This window comes from Lactuca virosa, chromosome 8 (assembly GCF_052849685.1).
Source record: "Lactuca virosa cultivar CGN04683 chromosome 8, Lactuca_virosa_CGN04683_v6, whole genome shotgun sequence".
Lineage (NCBI taxonomy): Eukaryota > Viridiplantae > Streptophyta > Magnoliopsida > Asterales > Asteraceae > Lactuca > Lactuca virosa.
Window position 1 is genome coordinate 118,914,127 of NC_136433.1, and position 22,901 is coordinate 118,937,027.

The 22,901-nt window shown below is 40.6% G+C and overlaps 2 pseudogenes; both read left to right on the plus strand.

Moving 5' to 3' along the window:
• Nucleotides 1-13,321: 13,321 nt before the first annotated feature.
• On the plus strand, nt 13,322-19,529 carry LOC145130780 (putative MO25-like protein At5g47540; annotated as a pseudogene).
• Nucleotides 14,497-15,294, plus strand: LOC145128878 (remorin 4.1-like; annotated as a pseudogene).
• Nucleotides 19,530-22,901: the final 3,372 nt, after the last annotated feature.

Here is a 22,901-nt window from a genome sequence, read left to right on the forward strand (position 1 = left end):
AACGTTAGACTAAACCCTAGTGGTATTGATACTAGGTTTTGTCGAGGGAAAATTGATTTTGAGATAACGAAGCGTTGTTCGAGTGCCGAGTCACCACCTAATCAGGTGAGTGCATAGTTACTTTCATCTTACACATAGATATGAAGTATTTTATATAAACTACGTGCTATGTGTGCATATTATCTGTATACTTGCTATCTATGCTAGATGAACGATTTTATACAAGTTTTATATGATTTAAACTGTATATGTAATTATATCTACATAATATGTTGGGTAAAACATGGGTAGATGAAATATGAGTTGGATGATGAGTTGAGAGGTGATATAGACCATAAGATAAGGGTGAGAGGTGGACGATGTGAGAAGCTTTTTCCCAAACGATGGCCCCGTCATTCAGCAGAGTATGGATGACAACCACGGACTATTCTAGACATTCCAGTGGAACACTAGCAGGCTCGCAACCTGTAGGTGTTGTGAACGATGTGTTCACCCGGTGTACTCTAAACCTTGGCGATCATGCAGACTTGGTGCCAAAACCCTGGCGACTATGCAGACTTAGTGCCTGTTGTATAAATCCTGGCGATCATGCATACTTGGTGCCAAAACCCTGGCGACTATGCAGACTTAGTGCCTAAACCCCGGTGACGATGGACTTCGTGTCAATTCCTTAGGATGATCCTTAGGAATGAATGAACGAGGAATAGTTAATTCTTAGGGTAGATCCTTAAGAGTAAAGAAGATAATGGGGATGGGTAATTGGGTTAATTGTTTGATGATTAAACATAATAATTATATTATTTTGGGTTGAAAACCCTATGTACTCACCAGGTTTCCCAACCTGACCCACTAAGTTTATTTGTATCACAGGTGTCGATGTGAAGTTACTTTACACTGAGATATTTAAAAGAGATGTAGATCACTAGTGTAAATGAATGTAAGTTCTATTTATGCTTATGTTTCTGTATTGACGATGACATCCCAAATGTTTTAAAATGAATAAAAATACATTTCTTCGAAAATGCTTTGATAACGTATTTATCATGTATTTCTGGGAACAAATTCCGCAAGATTGTTATTAAAAGAAGTACTCTGATTTTTATAAAGCATAAACAAAATTGGTCTTTTCTGGCCGTGAAAATGGGGATGTCACAAATCAAAAGGGGTTGAGAGAAGACTTTGGATGTGACCAAGGTGGAGGCCGGGTGTCCGAGGAAAGTTGAGAATCGAGATGGTTCGAAAATATGGTGATTAAATATTGTTGTGAACGAATGAAATGATCAAACCAATTAAAGGGTGATTGTTGGGTTGGGTTAATTGGTTTAATAATAAAGTTTTATTATTAAAGGAAAGTTATTTTTATGCAACTTTTTGATATGAACTGATTAGAAAATAACTTAATCTTAACTTAATGCTTAAAGAACAAAAGATAGGTGCCTGAGATTCGAGACTCAGGGGATCTCCAAACAAAAGAAAACGACTCACTAAACTTTGTCTGCCTTCTTAGAAGATTCGGAACTAACCCTATTTATTGACTCTCCTAAACTGATAAAAGGAAACTATACTAGTAAAGGGAAACTCTAACTGCATAAGGAAACAAGAATCAACTAGATAAATACTAAATAATAAAGATACTAGAATAATCATAAATTACTAAATAACCCCTGTCTTCTTTTTACGCTTCTTGTAGATCCAATACCACTTATCCGCTCGGTTCATATCAATACCTCCTCGGTGAAAATCCACCTTGTCCTCAAGGTGGAAATCTGGGAATTGTTACGTGAAAAGCTCATTTTCCTCCTATATAGCTTCAGTTTTCTGCATATCGTAGAATAGTTCAGCTTTGTACACCCAGCCAAATGGGGCTTCACCCTTGAACAGTGGCATTTTTAATTTCCTGAGATGGTAGTCAATGCTAGGAGTCCACCCTTTTTTCCGCTTTGAAACATAGGAAGTCTGCGCCCACTGAAAAAGTTATATGGGCTACTCTCATTGTGTGGATATAAACTTGTCTCCCTGCACCCAAAAGTTTTCTGTTGGATGCTTTTTCTCTCCATTAGATGTATTGGACCCATCATTGAATGATAATGGTGGTAATGGGAATCCCCCGTTATCAGGTGGTAGTCTTGATTTCAAGCCACTAGCATGACTAAGAGGTGGTGGGATGGTCGAGATAAGTTTTCATGATTGTCGTGGATGGAATGGTCTCCATGTGTTGTGTCAAAGATTGTGTTGGAGGCGGTGATGGCATCAGTGGTTTGTGACTGACAATCGGTGGTGCTAGCATTGGGGTTGGTTGTAACACTTTCAACAAAAGTGTCATCAATTCCGTATGGCGTTGATCGGCGATCTCCTGCTGTTTTTCTGATTCCGATCTCATATTAGCTAACTTTTTCTCTATCTTCTCAAAACGATCTGTTGAGTTGACTGTTTGGAACTGCTCCAAACCTGCCTCCAGATTGGTCATCTTAATTACTGTGCTTGAATCCTCCTTGGATGCCATGAACAAGATAGTAGAAAGAAAACATGAATAATAGCCTCCGATGAGCAATAATCGGTGAATATTACCCCCGTGAACAGTAACTTCTGGTGAACAGTATCGATGAATAGTATTCATGAACAGTGTCTTCCAATAAACCGATGTTGCTGCCAAAATCATTGCTCTGATACCAATTTGATATGAACTGATTATAAAATAACTTAATCTTAACTTAATGCTTAAAGAACAAAAGATAGGTGCCTGAGATTCGAGAATCAGGGGATCTCCAAACAAAAGAAAACGACTCACTAAACTTTGTCTGCCTTCTAAGAAGAGTCGGACCTAACCCTATTTATTGACTCTCCTAAACTAATAAAAGGAAACTATACTCGTAAAGGGAAACCCTAACTGCATAAGGAAACTAGAATCAACTAGATAAATACTAAATAATAGAGATACTAGAATAATCATAAATTACTAAACAACCCTTGCCTTCTTTTTATGCTTCTTGTAGATCCAATCCCACTTATCCGCTCAGTTCATATCACTTTTGTATTAACTTAGGAGTTTAATTTTATTAATATATGTAGATTATTTTTTAATCAAGGACTCTGTTCTAGATTAATTCTTACATTCCAAATATTTTTCTCTTGTCTCTTTTATGTCCATGTTTGAAGTTCACACTTGCAACATCAAATTGCTTTATCGTTTTTATTGCACTTAGACTAAACAGATTGGATGTGTTACCAATGCTCGCTAGGCTTGCTAAGGTGTCATGAACACCGCCCTCTAGTGCTCGTCAAGGGGCTCGCTACGCTACCATCGTTAAGAATCCCAATCAAAAATCATTTCAAGACCCAGAAGTCGAACCACAAGCACAAAAAAGGAAAAGGGAAGGCTCCAGGTAAAGGGTGGACGAATGATGAAGAGAGGGCATTAGTTCAATCATAACTAGATGCGTCGGAGGACCCGATCCACAGCAACGACAAAGACTCAACAACTTTCAAAGAAAAAATTTGGCATAACTTTTTTCACCGCATGAAAAAGAAGAACCGCAACCCCGATTCACTTTACTCGAAGTAGAGCACCGCCAACCGAGCCGCTAGAGGTACGTTAGGCTTTGATACTGTAACATCCATAAATTTTACACCAAATTTAAACTTGTTCGATCATAAATAAAAATCAAATAGCATCGTTTACAAAAATGTTTTCAAATCAATATCCATTAGAGTGTCCCAAAATCATAACATAAGGATGAGGAGCGGTACGGTCACGCCTTCGCCTTGCCATGATCTCCTGAAGTACCTGAAACAATAAACTAAAAACTGTAAGCCCGAGGGCTTAGTGAGCTACCCCCAAAATACCAATACCACACTGACAATGCCATATCAGTAACAATAAATCAATCAACATGCATACTGGGCCATTGGCCTGACTGGACCGCCCTACTGGGCCTACCGTCTATCTGAATCTATCCCGAGCCTTCGGCATGACTGGTCCGCCACGAGGGCCTGCAGTCTCCCCGGACCGCTCATAGGGTATGATGGCCTACAGCACAAAGCAGGACCGCCTCAACCCAACCAGCAAGCAAATAACCAAGTGCGCATAACTATTATATACTGGCATATACAAGCATCAAACATGTCTATCACACTGATCATCAATCATAGAATTCTCTCGTAACTAGAGTACCGACCTAGCAGGTCACTAACATACCAATCCTTACGGATCATAATAGCATAACATACTGTCTACCCTGATTCCGATCTAGCAGATCATAACCACATGTAGCATACCACAACAATAACAACTAAAGGGCCGGCCTTGGTGCCGTAGACCCTATCGATATAGTGAGGATAACTCACCTTGCAAATGTCGACTCGGAAGATACACTCCAACTCTCGGATCACTTGACACAGGCTCCACCACCTATGATCAAAGTACAATATACTCATAAGTCCTTAACCTTATAAGGTACCCCATAACCCACCAGTCAACCCCTGGTCAAAGTCAAAGTCCTCAGTCAAGGTCAACAGTCCATGTTGACCCCAAGTCGACGAGTACCCTCGGCTACTCGCCGGGTTCCTTGAAGTACAATCCAACTCGCCGAGTCATCGGGGTGACTCGTCGAGTTCCTTCGATTCTCGCTTAAACTTTAAGGCCACACGTCGAGTTCCCTCCTTGCAACTCGACGGATACACACGCATACATAATCCAGGGAAAACTCATCCGACTCGCCAAGTTGTTCTTCAACTCGTCGAGTTTATGGCAATCATCATCGGACTCGCCGAGTTGTTCATCCAACTCGTCGAGTTCACGGGCATCTTCATGTGACTCGCCGAGTCAACCTTGTGACTCGTCGAGTCCATTCAGTCCTCTTTCCATACAGACTTGTTTTGAGCCATGCAGCGGCTCCAAATCATAAATCCAAGCTTCTAGGGCATGATTACCACGTAAAGTTGCAAACTTTACGTGCATGCAGGGCTATAAAGGCTCTAAATGCCTATTTTAAGTTCTTAATGGAACTTCATGCTCAAGAGGGACCTTAATCATGACCAAAACTGAAACTTTACGCTTCTAGAATCCAAGGAGGGTCCAGATCTGAAGTTACAACCTTATATCTAGTCCATAGCTCCTCTTTCCAACTTATTATCTCACCAAAAACCCTAAAACTCAACCAATAGAAGAGATTCACAAGGAAAAAGGCGATGTGGTTACCTCCAGAAGATGATAACTGAGATAAAAGTTGATTCCCACACTCTACTTGCTCCAAATTCCTTCTCTTCCAAGCCTTCTCCCTCCAAAGATCCTCTTTTCAAGCTTCAAACACACAATGGGCACACACACACGCGTATTAGGGTTTTAAGGGGCTCTCAAAGACTGCAAAGAGGCCAAAGGAGGCTGAGGCTCCTTTAAATAGAGGTGCAAACCCCGGGATTTAGGGTTTCATCTGCCAGCTCCTACTCGCCGAGTCCCAATATGGACTCGTCGAGTAGGTCACTTAACACGCGATCCCACCCCGCTGCTACTTGACGAGTAGGTCAACCAACTCGTCGAGTAGAGCTTAACCCAATAATTCTTAGTTAACAATACCTGAGAATCGGGGCGTTACAACTCTCCCCCACTTGAACTAGACTTCGCCCTCGAAGTCCGCTAGAATAAACAATGTCGGATATTGCTCGCGCATCTCCGTCTCCGGCTCCCATGTCCACTCGGATCCCTTCCGATGTTCCCACTGTACCTTTACTAAAGGTATTTCCTTGTTCCGCAGAATCTTCTTCTTCCTTTCCAAAATAGCCACAGGCCTCTCCATATAGTTCAGGCGCTCATCGACCTGAATGTCATTCAACGATACCACTGCCTCCTGGTCCATAATGCATTTTCGCAATTGCGAAACATGAAATGTGTTGTGGATCCGGCTAAGCTCCTCCGGAAGCTGTAGCCTATAAGCCACCCTGCCAACCCTGGCAACAATCCTGAACGGCCCAATGTAACGGGGACCCAATTTTCCCCTCTTTCTGAAGCGGATCACACCCTTCCAGGGTGAGACCTTCAGAAGAACTATGTCACCCACCTGAAATTCCAACTCAGATCGGCGTCGGTCGGCATAACTTTTCTGCCGACTCTGAGCGGTCTGCAGTCGTTGTCTAATCTGTTGTATCATCTCGGTAGTTTGCAGAACTACCTTTGTCCGACCCATCACCCTGTGCCCAACCTCGCCCCAGCAGACTGGGGTCCTACACTTCCGCCCATACAACAGCTCGAAAGGCGGGGTGCCAATACTGGAATGATAGCTGTTGTTGTAGGCGAACTCTGCAAGCGGTAGGTGGGAATCCCAACTCCCACCAAAATCAATGACGCACGCCCTCAACATATCCTCGAGGGTCTGAATGGTCCGCTCACTCTGCCCATCAGTCTGCGGATGGAACGCCGTACTAAAATGCAGTCTCGTACCCAGTTCCTCATGGAACTTCTGCCAAAAACGGGAAGTAAACCTGACATCTCGATCGGAAACGATAGAAACTGGAACCCCATGGCGAGAGACAATCTCTCTGACGTACAGGTCGGCCAACTTCTCTGCCGACGAACTCTCCTGTATGGCTAGGAAATGGGCACTCTTGGTCAATCGATCCACGATGACCCATATAGCATCGAACCCCCTTGCCGTCTTCGGCAACTTCGTGATGAAATCCATCGCAATCCGTTCCCATTTCCACATGGGAATCTCCAGAGGCTGCAGCTTACCATGCGGCCTCTGATGCTCGTCCTTGACCATCCTACAGGTCAAGCACCTTTCAACAAGCCAAGCGATATCTCGCTTCATTCCAGGCCACCAATAACTCGAACTCAAATCACGGTACATCTTGGTGGCTCCCGGGTGAATCGAAAAATGAGACTTATGAGCCTCCTCCATCACTGTCTGCCAGACCCCTCCGGACATCGGAACCCAAACCCGACCGTAACGGGTCAACAATCCGCGGCTATCCTGAACAAACCGGGCGCTTTCGCCTTTAATCCTTTCCAACTTCCAGTTCTCTGGCCTCATACCCTCAATCTGAGCATCCCGGACCAAACCCACCAGCGGGGAATCCACCGCTATCCTCATACACCTGGCTGGGGTAGAGGACCCAGCTGACTTGCGGCTCAGAGCATCCGCAACCACATTCGCCTTACCAGGATGGTAAAGGATCTCGCAATCATAGTCCTTGACCACATCCAGCCACCTGCGCTGCCTCATGTTCAGGTTCGGCTGATCCATGATGTGTATCAAACTCTTGTGATCCGTGTATATAGTACATCGGACCCCGAACAGATAATGCCTCCAAATATTGAGAGCGAAAACCACCGCTCCCAACTCAAGATCGTGTGTGGGGTATCTCGTCTCATGCGGCTTCAACTGCCTTGACGCATAGGCTATCACTCGTCCCCTCTGCATGAGGACTTCCCCCAAGCCTGTGATGGACGCATCACAAAATACCACAAAATCCTCAACTCCCTCGGGGAGTGTCAACACCGGCGCCTCGCATAAACATCGCCGAAGGGTCTCAAATGCCCTCTGCTGCTCAGGACCCCACCGGAAATCCACCCCCTTCCTCGTTAGACGAGTGAGGGGTACGGCAATCTTGGAGAAATCACGAATGAATCTCCGATAATACCCTGCTAAAACCAAGAAACTCCTGATGTCTGAGGGAGATTTCGGAGTCTCCCACTGCATAACCGCCTCCACCTTGGCCGGATCGACCAAAATACCCTCCTGGTTAACGAGATGTCCGAGGAACTGGACCTCTCGTAACCAAAACTCGCATTTCGAGAACTTGGCATACAGCCGTTCTCGCCGCAGAACCTCCAGCAGCTCCCTGAGATGCTCCTCATGCTGCTCTCGGGTCTTGGAATACACCAAGATATCATCTATGAACACAATGACCGAGTGATCGAGCATCGGTCTACAGACTCGGTTCATCAAATCCATGAACACTGCTGGCGCATTGGTGAGCCCAAACGGCATCACCACGAACTCGTAATGACCATAACGAGTCCGAAACGCGGTCTTCTCCACGTCTTCCTCCCTCACCCTGACCTGGTGGTATCCTGATCTCAAATCAATCTTGGAAAACCAAGATGCTCCCTGCAGCTGATCAAAAAGATCGTCTATCCTCAGGAGCGGATAACGGTTCTTCACCGTTAACTTGTTCAGCTCCCTATAGTCAATGCACATCCTGTGTGAACCGTCCTTCTTCCTGACGAAAAGGATCGGTGCTCCCCAGGGTGAGCTACTCGGACGAATAAACTGCTTACCCAACAGCTCCTGCAACTGAGATGATAGCTCATGCATCTCCGGCGGTGCCAAACGGTACGGCGCCTTGGCGATAGGGGCTGCACTTGGCACTAGATCAATCCTGAACTCAACCTGCCTCACCGGAGGCACTCCGGGTAACTCCTCCAGAAACACATCAGCAAACTCTCTAACCACCGGAAACTCTGAAACTGAGAGCTGCTCTCTAACCCGCGTATCTACCACATACGCCAAATAACCGGCACATCCGTGCTGAATATACTGCCGAGCCCTGGCTGCCGAACAAAACCCTGATCCCAACCTGGTGCCCTCACCATATACTACCAGTTCTCCCCCACTTGGGTTTCGAACCACCACCCGCTGTCCCTCACAGTCGATCATGGAGCCAAAACGGCTAAGCCAATCCATCCCTACAATCACGCATACATCCCCCATGGGGATAGGAATCAAATCTATCGGGAAGGACACCCCGAAAATCTCCAACTCGCATCCCCGGTAGACCGAAGAAGCAGAAACCCCGTGCTCGTTGGCGATCGAAACCCGTAACGGACACTCAAGATCATCCATCGGCACACTGAACCCCCCAGAGAAGGTCTGAGATACAAACGACCGACTCGCCCCCGAGTCAAATAATACCAAAGCGGGCAAAGAATTCACTAAAAACGTACCTAACCACAGGCACAATCCATAAGCATAACACAAATACAATAATTGAGACAAAGAATAGAAACGTACCAGCAACCACATCCGGTGCTGCCTTGGCCTCCTCGGCCGTGAGCTGGAAGGCGCGACCCTGAGCCTTTGGAGGCTCCACCTTGACCGGCCTCCCATCTCCAATCCTCACAGTAGCTGGTGCGGAACCCTGCGCTGGCTTGGCGGCGAGCTGCGGGCAGTTGGTCTTCACATGACCAACCTGATGACAATGGTAACAAATCCTCATATCTGCTGGAGGGGCGGACTGACGGCAGTCCCTGGCATAGTGCCCCTCCTTGCCACATTTGTGGCACCCACCTCCTGCTCGACAAACCCCCGAATGAACCCTGCCACACTTTCCACAAGTACGGCTCTGATGACTCCCAGATCGAGTATTAGCGGTCTTAGACCGCTTAGGCGCCGGCTGAGACTGTGCCGGTGCCTGACGCTGCTCCTTCAGCTGTAGCTCTATCTCCAACTCACGCCGCCTCGCGGCTTCCTGCAGATCCAGGAGGGTATCACAACGTTGTGTAGCCACAAACTGCCGTATATCCGTCTTGAGCATACTCAGATAACGAGTCATCTGAGACTGCTCTGACGCAAACTCTGGGCAAAACATAGCCCTCTCAGTGAACATCCGGGTAATCTCCATCACAGACTCCCCATCCTGCCTCAATGTCAAAAATTCTTGAGCAAGCCGCTCCTGTTCCACGCGCGGAACGTAGCGGGTGCGAAACATATCCCGGAACTGCTCCCAAGTAATAGCAGCCCGCTGATCATCAGAATATGAACCTGTCGTCAATCTCCACCAGTCCTTTGCCCCGAGCCTAAGCAGGTTCAGAGCACACCTGACCTTCTGGTCAGCGGGACATGAGCACGTGAAGAAACAGCCCTCCACGTCAGACAACCACCGCATAGCTCTGATCGCATCCTGAGTACCATCAAATGTCGGGGGCTTCGTATTATCGAAGTCCCGGTACTGGAAAGCCCTGCCGGCTCCTCCTCCAACCCCTGCAGTTACAGCCGAAGTGGCTGCAGCGGCTGCTGTCTCTGCCAGAGCTGCATATCGCTCATCAAAATACTCGACCATCGCGGTCTTGATCGACCCAAACATCTCTGGTAGCTGCGCTCGGAAAGCCGCAGCGACCTCATCGTGCATAATCTCCCGGATCCTGGCATCTAACTCCTCGGTCCCTATCTGTACCACGGGCTCAGGTGCTACCGGCACCTCCAACCCTCCGTCTCCCGACCCCGATCCTGATCCTGATCCGGATCCAGAAGCAACACGTCTCGTCACCACTATACTGAAATATATAAATCATCAGATAAATAACATAATGTCGGGAGACCAAAATCTACAAACCCTAGGGGTTGTGATTTCCTTGCTACGCGTATGGGTTCTATGCTTTCAGTAGTACGGGCCCATACTACCTTCCACACCTACCCATATTTGTCTCAAGTATCACCACAACGCCCTAACAATATCATCAACATAGAAATGCGCTCAACCCTCACTTCTAGGGGAATACCAACTATCTCGCACCTAGTCTCACCACTTATCATGACTCACACATCCATGAAACTTCCATCATCCCCTGCAGCGCTAGTGCATGCTAGCTGCACATAACGCTGGACCCAATAGACTTTCGAATATCCAATCCTACCCGAAGGCCGAATCAACATTCTCAGGCTATAAGGTCTTTATTATGCACAGCCGTGATGCATACACTAAACATTTACAGTCATGATGTCAATTCCACATACAAGAAACCCTAGGCTAATAGGCATCATATAATCAGGCAAATCTATCATGTGATTCCTGAAGATCCCTAGCCTAGCACTAGCATGTTGTTCTATCATATCAGAATATCAAATAACTGTATGGTATTTTGGGGTTTACTTACAGGCTCCGGCTGATCGTACCCTCTGCATCCTCCATCCTTTATTGTGAAAACCATTTTTAAACTTACTTTCCGAAAATCTCCTTGATTTGAGACTGGATTCACACGAGTGTTCCTCCAATTCACTCAAACCAAGGCTCTGATACCAACTTGTAACATCCATAAATTTTACACCAAATTTAAACTTTTTCGATCATAAATAAAAATCAAATAGCATCGTTTACAAAAATGTTTTCAAATCAATATCCATCAGAGTGTCCCAAAATCATAACATAAGGATGAGGAGCGGTACGGTCACGCCTTCGCCTTGCCATGATCTCCTGAAGTACCTGAAATAATAAACTAAAAACTGTAAGCCCGAGGGCTTAGTGAGCTACCCCCAAAATACCAATACCACACTGACAATGCCATATCAGTAACAATCAATCAATCAACATGCATACTGGGCCATCGGCCTGAATGGACCGCCCTACTGGGCCTACAGTCTATCTGAATCTATCCCGAGCCTTCGGCATGAATGGTCTGCCACGAGGGCCTGCAGTTTCCCCGGACTGCTCATAGGGTATGATGGCCTACAGCACAAAGCAGGACCGCCTCAACCCAACCAGCAAGCAAATAACCAAGTGCGCATAACTATTATATACTGGCATATACAAGCATCGAACATGTCTATCACACTGATCATCAATCGTAGAATTCTCTCATAACTAGAGTACCGACCTAGCAGGTCACTAACATACCAATCCTTACGGATCATAATAGCATAACATATTGTCTACCCTGATTCCGATCTAGCAGATCATAACCACATGTAGCATACCACAATAATAACAACTAAAGGGCCGGCCTTGGTGCCGTAGACCCTATCGATATAGTGAGGATAACTCACCTTGCAAATGTCGACTCGGAAGATACACTCCAACTCTCGGATCACTTGACACAGGCTCCACCACCTATGATCATAGTAAACTATACTCATAAGTCCTTAACCTTATAAGGTACCCCATAACCCACGAGTCAACCCATGGTCAAAGTCAAAGTCCTCAGTCAATGTCAACAGTCCATGTTGACCCCAACTCGCCGAGTACCCTCGGCTACTCGCCAGGTTCCTTGAAGTACAATCCAACTCGCCGAGTCATCGGGGTGACTCGTCGAGTTCCTTCGATTCTCGCTTAAACTTTAAGGCCACACGTCGAGTTCCCTCCTTGCAACTCGACAAATACACACGCATACATAATCTAGGGAAAACTCATCCGACTCGTCGAGTTTATGGCAATCATCATCGGACTCGCCGAGTTGTTCATCCAACTCGTCGAGTTCACGGGCATCTTCATGTGACTCGCCGAGTCAACCTTGCGACTCGCCGAGTCCATTCAGTCCTCTTTCCATACAGACTTGTTTTGAGCCATGCAGCGGCTCCAAATCACAGATCCAATCTTCTAGGGAATGCTTACCATGTAAAGTTGCAAACTTTACGTGCATGCAGGGCTATAAAGGCTCTAAATGCCTATTTTAAGTTCTTAATGTAACTTCATGCTCAAGAGGGACCTTAATCATGACCAAAACTGAAACTTTATGCTTCTAGAATCCAAGGAGGGTCCAGATCTGAAGTTACAACCTTATACCTAGTCCATAGCTCCTCTTTCCAACTTATTATCTCACCAAAAACCCTAAAACTCAACCAATATAAGAGATTCACAAGGAAAAAGGCGATGTGGTTACCTCCAGAAGATGATAACTGAGATAAAAGTTGATTCCCACACTCTACTTGCTCCAAATTCCTTCTCTTCCAAGCCTTCTCCCTCCAAAGATCCTCTTTTCAAGCTTCAAACACACAATGGGCACACACACACACGCATATTAGGGTTTTAAGGGGCTCTCAAAGACTGCAAAGAGGCCAAAGGAGGCTGAGGCTCCTTTAAATAGAGGTGCAAACCCCGAGATTTAGGGTTTCATCTGCGAGCTCCTACTCGTCGAGTCCCAATATGGACTCGTCGAGTAGGTCACTTAACACGCGATCCCACCCCGCTGCTACTCGACGAGTAAGTCAACCAACTCGTCGAGTAAAGCTTAACCCAATAATTCTTATTTAACAATACCTGAGAATCGGGGCGTTACAGATACAATTCAAAAATGTACTGTTGTATTTCGTATGTTTGCATATACCACCCCTTGATGCACTATACGAGAGTTTTAGGATGTCCGCATGTACCGCCCGAGAAAGTCTTCACGAATTTTGCATAGATATCATGTCTTTGTATGTTCCACGATATTTGCGTCGTCCTAATGCTAGTGACATACAAAAGTTGTATACTCATCATAGAAATATGCATTGTTTGCCTGGGATGTTAGGAAGTTTAGATTTCTAAGGAACGAAATACAAATATAGGTACTATCTTGTGGATGGGATCTATACTGACCTTTCTATTTTCGTTAAAAGTTTGTCATGTTTGGATGACCCTCATTGGTCCAGATTTAAGAGAGTCCAAGAAAAAGCAAGAAAAGATATCGAACGAGCGTTTCGAGCACTTAAAAAGCGTTAGCAGATACTTGCAAAAGCATCCATGTTTCTTGATATTTGTACTATGACAGAGGTGATGTATACATGTATCATATTGCATAATATGATAATAGAACATTAAGGAAATGTGATATGTGTTTACGACGAGAAGGAAGTCATCCCAGAGGCACAACCACTAGAATATGGTGGCGAAGAATGGTTACAAAGAATGAGGATAATTCACAGTGCAGTAATCCATACCGATCTTTGCCGCCATTTGACCGATCATCTTTGGACGATGCACAATCTTGATCTAAATATGACACCGAAAGACGAATTGGAAGGCCACTATTCTGAGGAAGACCCGTTGCTTCAGTGTGTTTTTTTATGAAGTGTGTTTTCTTTGTATTAAGTCATGTCTATCGGTGTTAAGTTGTATTTGTCGTGGTTTGAATTATTAAATCGTGTTTTTAGGTATTTTAAGTTCTAATTTGTTGTAACTTTTTTAATTTAATATGACATTTTTGTGTTTTAAAAAATATAGTTTATATTTTATTAATTGTTTGTGGTTTAAAAAAATAAAATGTGTTTAATATTTGTGCACAAAAAATGTTTGTATATTAAAATAAAGTAATTTAATTAAATTAGAAAAAGAAAATAAAAAAAATGGAGTGCTAGGAGTGTTATCACTCTCTACCAAATGCTAAAATTAGGTGCTAAATTGTCAAAAAATAAGTGACACTCAAAAATCTGATGTGACAAGGTGTTAGGAGTGTTACCACTACCTCTAGTCTTACACCCTTTGTAAACCACAACTAAAAAATTCTTAAACAAATTAAGAACATCTTTGTCCATTTTCTAATTGCTACTGCTTCAAACTACACCAATCGCTTTAATTCACATGTTATAATCAGATTTTAAAACTTCTTTATCAAAATGACATTCGTATTATTATATTTAAGATGGAAGCAACCTTGAAGGCTGGAGGGAGTCTCATACTCATGTAACAAAGCATATATACATGACCCACATGTTTGTATTGGATCAAACCACCTGAAATTAACTTTCTTGAAGCACATTCATCTACTCTCATGCATCTCACCCATGATCTGAAACCCCATAACGTTGAATGTCTGATTATCAAGGGTTTGGTAGTACGAACAGTACTGAAGATCAAAACTCAAATGGCGAAGATATAAGAGACATACATGCATTGACCCCAACATCTGTTCTCCCTCCACTGACTCTCCATCCTTTTGAATCATCTCTATTTATGGCTACAAGTGATGGAACCTCTCGTGACAATTATTCCAATATGAGTGTGACTAACAGTACGTTGGTGGTGGCAGGATCAGCGATAGGGAGCATAGGATTTGAATACCATGGCGCGATTGGAGAAGAGTATGATGTTGATGATATATTGCATCCTTCACTATCGCCTGTACGTGGTAGAAATGGAAGGGAGGTGGTGGTGCCGATGAGAAACATGAAGAAATAGGAGGTTGAATCGAAGATAATCGCATGGAAGAATGCAAAGATATACGAGATTACTAACAGGTTCAAGTGTGAGGATGCGATAATAAAAGGGTGGGAGAGCGAGAAGGTTCATAAGGCTACTTTAAAGATGAAGCAAATCGAAGTAGATTAAGCTTTCCCTTCGTTACACTTTCAGTTAATTAAAGTTCTTAAATTTATATATTCATTAACCATGCACTCAATCTTGTTTTCGGTTTTGCAGAGGAAACTGGATGAGAAGAAAGCTAGAGCGATGGAAAAGATGGAAAACGAGATTGCTAAAGCACATCAGAAAGCAGAGGAAAGGAGGGCGTTTGCTGAATCAATAAGAGGAACGAAGATGGCTAGGGTTCTTGAAGTGGCTAATTGGATGAAAGCTGTTGGAAGATCTCCTGTTAAGAACTTCCTTTAGGTCTCATATTAATAATATATATAGATTAATTCTAAAGCCCCTTAGGCAACAGTACTTTAATCCCATTGGCTGATTTTTTTTTTTTTTGATTTTTTTTCTGCTTTATTTTTTGGTTGTTTATTCACTGATTTTTTTTAATAGTGGGTTTCAATCTGTATTGGTGTAACTGTTCATCGGCTATTGTCGTTTCCTTTTTTTTTCCTTCTACGTGTTTCTTTGTGATTCTACCTTTCGTTTCTCCAGTAGAATGCTTCCAGATATCTTCCACCATGGAACGTGTCCTGCTTCATCTTGCGATGTGTGTCCACCCACTGTCATCGTCTGCTTCTGATGTCCACCCTTCTCATTCAAAGAGCACTGCCTTACCCATATCTCTATAACTCCATCTGGAGCCGCAGGCGCCAGCACCGACTGAAGTTGCCCACCCCGCTCCCGATCAAAAAGAGCTCCTTCCCCAAATGAGTTTCTACTGTTTTCCCTTCCTGACTTCTACCCTAGAGAACGAGTTTCAGAATCGTCGGCCCCCACCACCGAATCTGTTATTCGACTATTCGATTCTGCCATAGCCGACGCCGGCCAGTCCGCGTCCACCACAGAAGACTCCACCACGTCGCCACCGCTTTAATATCTTCCGTCACTGGATTAGGGATTTCGACCTGAAATTATGTCGTCTGCTCTCCACCTTCTCCACCATGACATATGCAACCGGAAATCAGAAATCGATTAAGAGAGAGGCAAGCAATTTTTCTCCAATTTCTGTTCATCGTGGCTCATACAATCGAACGCCGCCGATTTGGGGATTTTTGAAGACACCCAGAAGAAGTCGTGGCGGTCACCTGATGAAAACCCTTCTTCGACTTTCTCTGAGTATGCTATTTGTTGTTGTTGTGTGTTCACGGGAAGGAAAAAAGAGGAGGGCGGTAGGCGATGCACCACCAGACAGGGCAAGCTTTTGCAATAAGTACCCAGGAACTTGATTTAGGTACGTTTCAACCTAAATTTTTTCCAATTTCATGCTTTTTTTATTTCAATTTTCGCAGTAATCGGGTAACTCGAGTAAAGCATGTTCTACTGTTTATACATTATTCATACATTCAAAATTTGACTGTTGGTTTATATATATATATATATATATATATATATATATATATATATATATATATATATATATATATATATATATATATATATATATATATATATATAGATTGTTGGAAAATTAATTTTATTAATTTCCAAAAAATGGATTTTCTCCATTTTTGAGCACAAATTTAATACTCTAAATATAATCAAAACGAGTTATTGATTATATATTTGTGTTCTCCTCCGTGATATCTACGTTTCGATATATCATACGTCCAAAACGGATTAAAAATGAATGAGAAATTACTTGTCAAAGTAAGGCAATTGAAGAGAAGATAAAGGAGTCAAGTGGGTTTTTAAAACTCATCCCACATTGGTGGAAGAAGGAAAAGAAAATTGCTTTATAACTACAAAGACTAGCTACCTTTGTAAGACTAATTAGAACCAAGGTTCTCTCTTGCGCGCGCACGCAGGGGGTGCAAATGCGAGCCAAATTGGCTTCGGGCCATTGAACTTGTGTGCAAGCGCGCGTCCTACGGACACGAATGCACCACTGGCCGACCAGAAAAGTTTTTTACAAAAACGAATTAAGAGCTATTAATAATAGATTTCGGTTTTTGATTCTTTGATTAATTTTCTTATTTAATTGCGACAGTTACGATTCCGTTTTAATGACACCAATATATATATATATATATATATATATATATATATATATATATATATATATATATATATATATATATATATATATATATATATATATAATCCCCATGTGACTAGTTAAACACACCGAATGAAACGAAATCATTCTCTTCCTCTCTTACGCTTCTGCTTCATCTTTTCTCCTCCTGCTGCAACCAAGGTATCATCCGGGCCAAGTGAGGCTTCGGGCAATCTAGAAGAATTGCTTTCTACTGTTGTATCCTGGGAAACGACTGGTTAAACACACCGAATGAAACGAAATCATTCTCTTCCTCTCTTACGCTTCTGCTTCATCTTTTCTCCTCCTGCTGCAACCAAGGTATCATCCGGGCCAAGTGAGGCTTCGGGCAATCTAGAAGAATTGCTTTCTACTGTTGTATCCTGGGAAACGACTGGTTAAACACACCGAATGAAACGAAATCATTCTCTTCCTCTCTTACGTTTCTGCTTCATCTTTTCTCCTCCTGCTGCAACCAAGGTATCATCCGGGCCAAGTGAGGCTTCGGGCAATCTAGAAGAATTGTTTTCTACTGTTGTATCCTGGGAAACAAACACCCATATAGGGCGAATTTGTTTTAAGGAAACTGTGTTAAACACAGGCCTCAGTCAAGAATTTTTGGGATTTTGTTCTTTCGCACGTTTTTGGGTTATATTTTCCTAACATATATATATATATATATATATATATATATATATATATATATATATATATATATATATATATATATAGTTGTGGATTTACAAGGCTCTAGCTTTGGAATATGTCGATACTAAGGTATGGTTTGCATTATGGAATACTATTAGCATCTTATACTTATGAGTTTAGTAGAAAACCCAGCTGCTCTTTACATGCTTGATGAAATGCCTCAATGATACTTCAACTTGATTAATAGAAGCATGTGTGAAATTAATAGCAACATTTGTGATTGTTTGCAATTATAATGGTTTTATAGCTTCAACTGTTTCTCAAATTAAAATTACTTAAACCCCAAAGCATGAGGCTTCCTCCTTGAGCTTAAGCAACTTCTGTATGGGAATAGTGAAGCTGAACCTGTTTCTAAAGCTTGTGCTCAATTGACCGAAGAGTTCTTCAAAGAAAATACACTTCGGTTAGTAATTGTTTGTCTCCCAAAGTTAAATTTAGAAGTAAGGATCTTTCTAGCATGGTTCACCAATCACCAATAATCATGGTTTTTACATTATACACTTTTAGGATGCTTATTACACTTTACATATGCATATGATTTCTTCTGATTCGTTTAATTTTAGTTTCAAACTTGAATTCCTTTCATAGGCTTGCAAAGATGCAACTCAGATTGTTGCAAACATGCAACGTCAACAAGTTCAGTCACGGTTGATTGCATGTGATTATTTGGAGGCAAATATTGATCTAGTGGATATCTTGGCATCAAGGTAAGCATAAGCTTTAGAATTTTACCCTTTTGAAGGTGATCTCACTTATTTAGTGTTCATGGTTGTCTTTTCATATGATAGAAACCAAATGGTTTTCTTACTCAATAAGCAAGCAAACGAACTCAAAGAACAACGATAATCCTACCTTTCAAGATGAGGTGTTTTATCAATTCTTCTCCCAAGAAACAAATGCCACCGTTGTTTTGATGTGTCCAAAACAAAACACTATAAATATGGGTGTTTGTTTGAAAGAGATATTTACAAAATTGGGTTAGAATTACCTTATTCTAATTGGTAATGATTGATTTTGGTTTTCTATGTGGTTGCAATACATTATTCTAATGTTATATTTGAGCCTAAAATGAATGAAACTTTGCTATTTGTTTTAACTTTTACCTATGTGTATAATCTTTGATGTGTATCTGAATATAAAATGAATCATGTTCCTGAAAGTTTATTTTTTACTTGATTTTTTTTTCATTTAGTTATGAGAATCCAGATATGGCATTACATTATGGTGCAATGTTGAGAGAATGCATACGTCATTAAAGTGTTGCTAGGTCAGTTTACTTGATATCATTAACAAGATTTTTCCGTCATCCTTCATTTACATATATATAAATATTTTGAGTTTTTATTTATTTATTTGTTTTAAAGGTATGTATTGGAGTCGGAGCATATGAAGAAATTCTTTGACTTAATTCAGCTTCCAAAGTTCGATATCGTAGCTGATGCTGCAGCAACATTCAAGGTTTTAAAAATTCATTATCTTTTGCACACACACGCACACACAATGACACAATTAATTTGTTGTAAAGATTATATATTTGTACACAATTTGTTTTAAATCATATTAAATGTTGCAGGAAGTCTTGACACGACACAAATCAACAGTTGCTGAGATTCTTTCTAAAAACTATCACCGGGTAACATATATTTTTTAAAATTTATTTTATAAAAAAAAAAAGTTAATGCAATTATGGTTTCTGTTGTCACTTTTTGCAGAGTACAACTCAAATCTCCTTGAGAAATGAATGAGGATTTGTAATTTTGTATTTTATGGTGATACTATTCAAGCAATTTAAGTGCTCCAAATCTAGATGATCCATTTTCAAATAACATAGAAACACAATGGAAATCAAATGATGCACAGGTTGTGGAAACGGGTAGTTAATATCAATGCACTTTCATTGTTTATGTTGATTGTAGCATTACACATTCATTTTTTGATGTGGCCATGTTGATTTCTTATCAACCCAAGGTATGTGCAGTCTATTGAAAAAACAAACTACAGTTGAAGGAGCTGTGATCCCGTGCCGAAAATTAGGAAGTGTCACCTGGTCGGGTTCGAAAGTCGTAGAAATGTATTTTTCACACTTTGAATTCATTATGTACTTGTGGAATCAATGAAATGACAATGAAAGACGACAGAGTCCAATATGTGTTTTCTAATATAATCAAGAAACACCGATTAGATAGATTTATTAAGGAAAATTGGAGCTTAAAGAGGCCAAAATGACAATTATAGCAAAACCGGTTGCTTCGTGTTTGTTTGTTTATTTGTCCTCCTTCCCTAGTTGATTTTAAAGATGGGGTTGTGTGGAAATTTGTGTGATAAGTACCCCATAGTTATGAGTTTCTTGGGAATGGTTAGTAGCAAAGAGTTTGCTTCATGTGTGGTGGAAGTTGGGACTTTTCGATTGTTTGCAAAATTGTACCTTATCTTATATAAAATAATAGATAATAGAAGATTTTAATTGTAGTGGAATATAGAAGATAGGTTTTGGATTTGTTTCTTATTTTAAAGTTGTAATTATTTTATTAACCTTATATATTATTCATGTATATTTTATAGTTTTGGGTATGTATCTATTTATTTATTTTGTTGGAAAATGGTATCTATTTAATTGGGAAATTATTTCCAACATGGACAAGTCAATCGACCACAACATTGATGCCATATTTAGAAACAAGGTTCTAAAAAATTCGTCATCGCTTCGACATGACGGCACGTCATGACTCTAAGGCTTGTACTTGTCACCAAGCTTTAACAAAATGTCGTCTTAAGTCATATATGCATATAAAAATGAAAAATAGTAGAAACTATATATAAATTTATTAATTATATACAAAATTGCCGTCTTAAGTCACGCTTTACAAACGACGTGACATTGCCACCAAGTTACAACTTACGATTATTAAGAATCTTGTTTGGGAACAAAACATGAGCAACATCTTTAAAATGTCTCAAATCATTGTCAATAAATTATTCATTACAAGATAGTTGTAATATAAAGCAGTCTAACTATCTACTAAACGTATGTTCTTAGCCACCAAATAAACTAAACCACAATAAGTCATGTTAAGGTAAATTTGTACCATAATTCAACCAATATGATGTTGTATAGTACATACCATCGTTGATTCTTTCTCACGACCCTCGAATTTCTTAATACTTTATGAGATGACTCAATTTAATTGAATAACTTTGAAAAAAAATGTTTAAAGATATTAAATAAAAAAGTGTGTTTGATGATATTTAAGATGGTGATAATTATAAATTTGCAAATTTACATGAAAAAAAAAATATAACTTACAATAAACAAGATTTTGCAACTAGCTAGATACTTTGAAACATACAAAACTAGTTCTTAACTTATCATGAACAGGTATTTCAAAAATCACAAGTATTTTGAAATTGATAAATTACAAAATAGCTTTTGTCAGAAAAGTTGTTTCAAAATTCATAAAATGTTTGCCCATAGACGAGTTTCCAAATTGATAGTAATCTTGATTTTTTGTTTAAATGATGGTCCAAATACTGAATAACATTAGGAAAGTAATATTTTTTCAATTTTTCTTTTTACTAACTATCCTACTTATTTATTATAATTAGGAAATGCTAATTTATTCTATTTATAAATTTTAAATCGTAATTATCTTCTAAGATAAAACTCCCCAAAACAATTTAAGTTTGTGCCTCACAAGGTTACTACTTACTGTTGCAAGAGCATGGTATACAAGTCTTGGCCTTTTGAGGACGGGCTCCTTTACTGGGCCTTCTAAGTTCTGGCTTTACAGATTCAAGATTTTAGGCCAGTTTTTAATTCTAATAGATCTGCTGACTTATAAAAGAACGATAGCTTCTAATAAAATTTATATAAATAAAATAATTTTATGTACAAATAATATGCAACACCTACAAAAAAAAATATATATCATTTCGATATAGATCTTACGGTAGTTAAGGCTTGAGGGCATTGCATGGCATATTGTTCGGCAAGAGATTGGCATTTTGGGCATACACCAACACCACACCTCAAAGGTGGCAAGAAGAGAAGGTGATCTAAGGACAACTTAGAGAGAGAGAGAGAGAGAGAGAGAGAGAGAGAGAGAGAGAGAGAGAGAGAGAGAGAGAGAGAGAGAGAGAGAGAGAGAGAGAGAGAGAGAGAGAGAGAGTTTATCCTTTTTCTATTTTGTAGTTTTTTTACTTAGATAAGTCATCACTGAACACGACATGTCATTCATGTCTTGTGGTAAAAGTGACGTGACGGTGAGTTGACTGCCAAAAAATTGATATGACATGTCATATACCACTTCATCCTACCTAAACCAACTATTATGTAAGGCTAAACAGTGTGGTAACCTTATTATTGTCGGCAAGCTGAGTTGACAGCTTTTACCGGCGGTGAACACCGCCCCGCATAGCTATTTTTACCGGCGGTATTATACCTCTGGTCGTCATTTTCTCACTCTTCTATCACCAATGGACTTTTCTTGATAATATGGATATTCCTTTACAACTCTTTTATCTTGCCTAGATATTTGGTTTAAATTTAAGGGTACTGATGATGTTATTTTACGGAAAACTACAATAAAATCTCTACATATTGGTCTCATAATCGATTTAGTCCCTATATTTTTTTTATTCAATTAAGTCTCAAATACCGGTAATCGTATTCAATTTAACCATTTGACCCGGTCAACAGGTCATCCAACTTTCAAAAATTACATTTTTGGCCCAGATTTCAAAATTTATTACAAATTTGGTCCAAAATTTACACTTTTGGCCCAGGTTTTAAATTTTGTTACAAATTTGGTCCAAACTTACCCTTTTTGCCCAAATTTTAGAATTTTATTATGAATTCATCCTAACTTTAGTTTTTTTTTTTTTACAACTTTTTTCTCAAAGAATTGTTTCTAATATGTTTTTTCTTTATAAAATCATATTTATACAAAAAAAAAATATTTTCACATAAAAATCTTATAATTTTTATATAAAAACTTTTTTTTAAAAAGTTTTTTGTATATGAAATATCTAGTTATAAAAATAGGTATTTATTAAGTATATAAATATATACAAATCCGTTTTTATAAAAAATTGTATACAAAAACGTATTTTACAA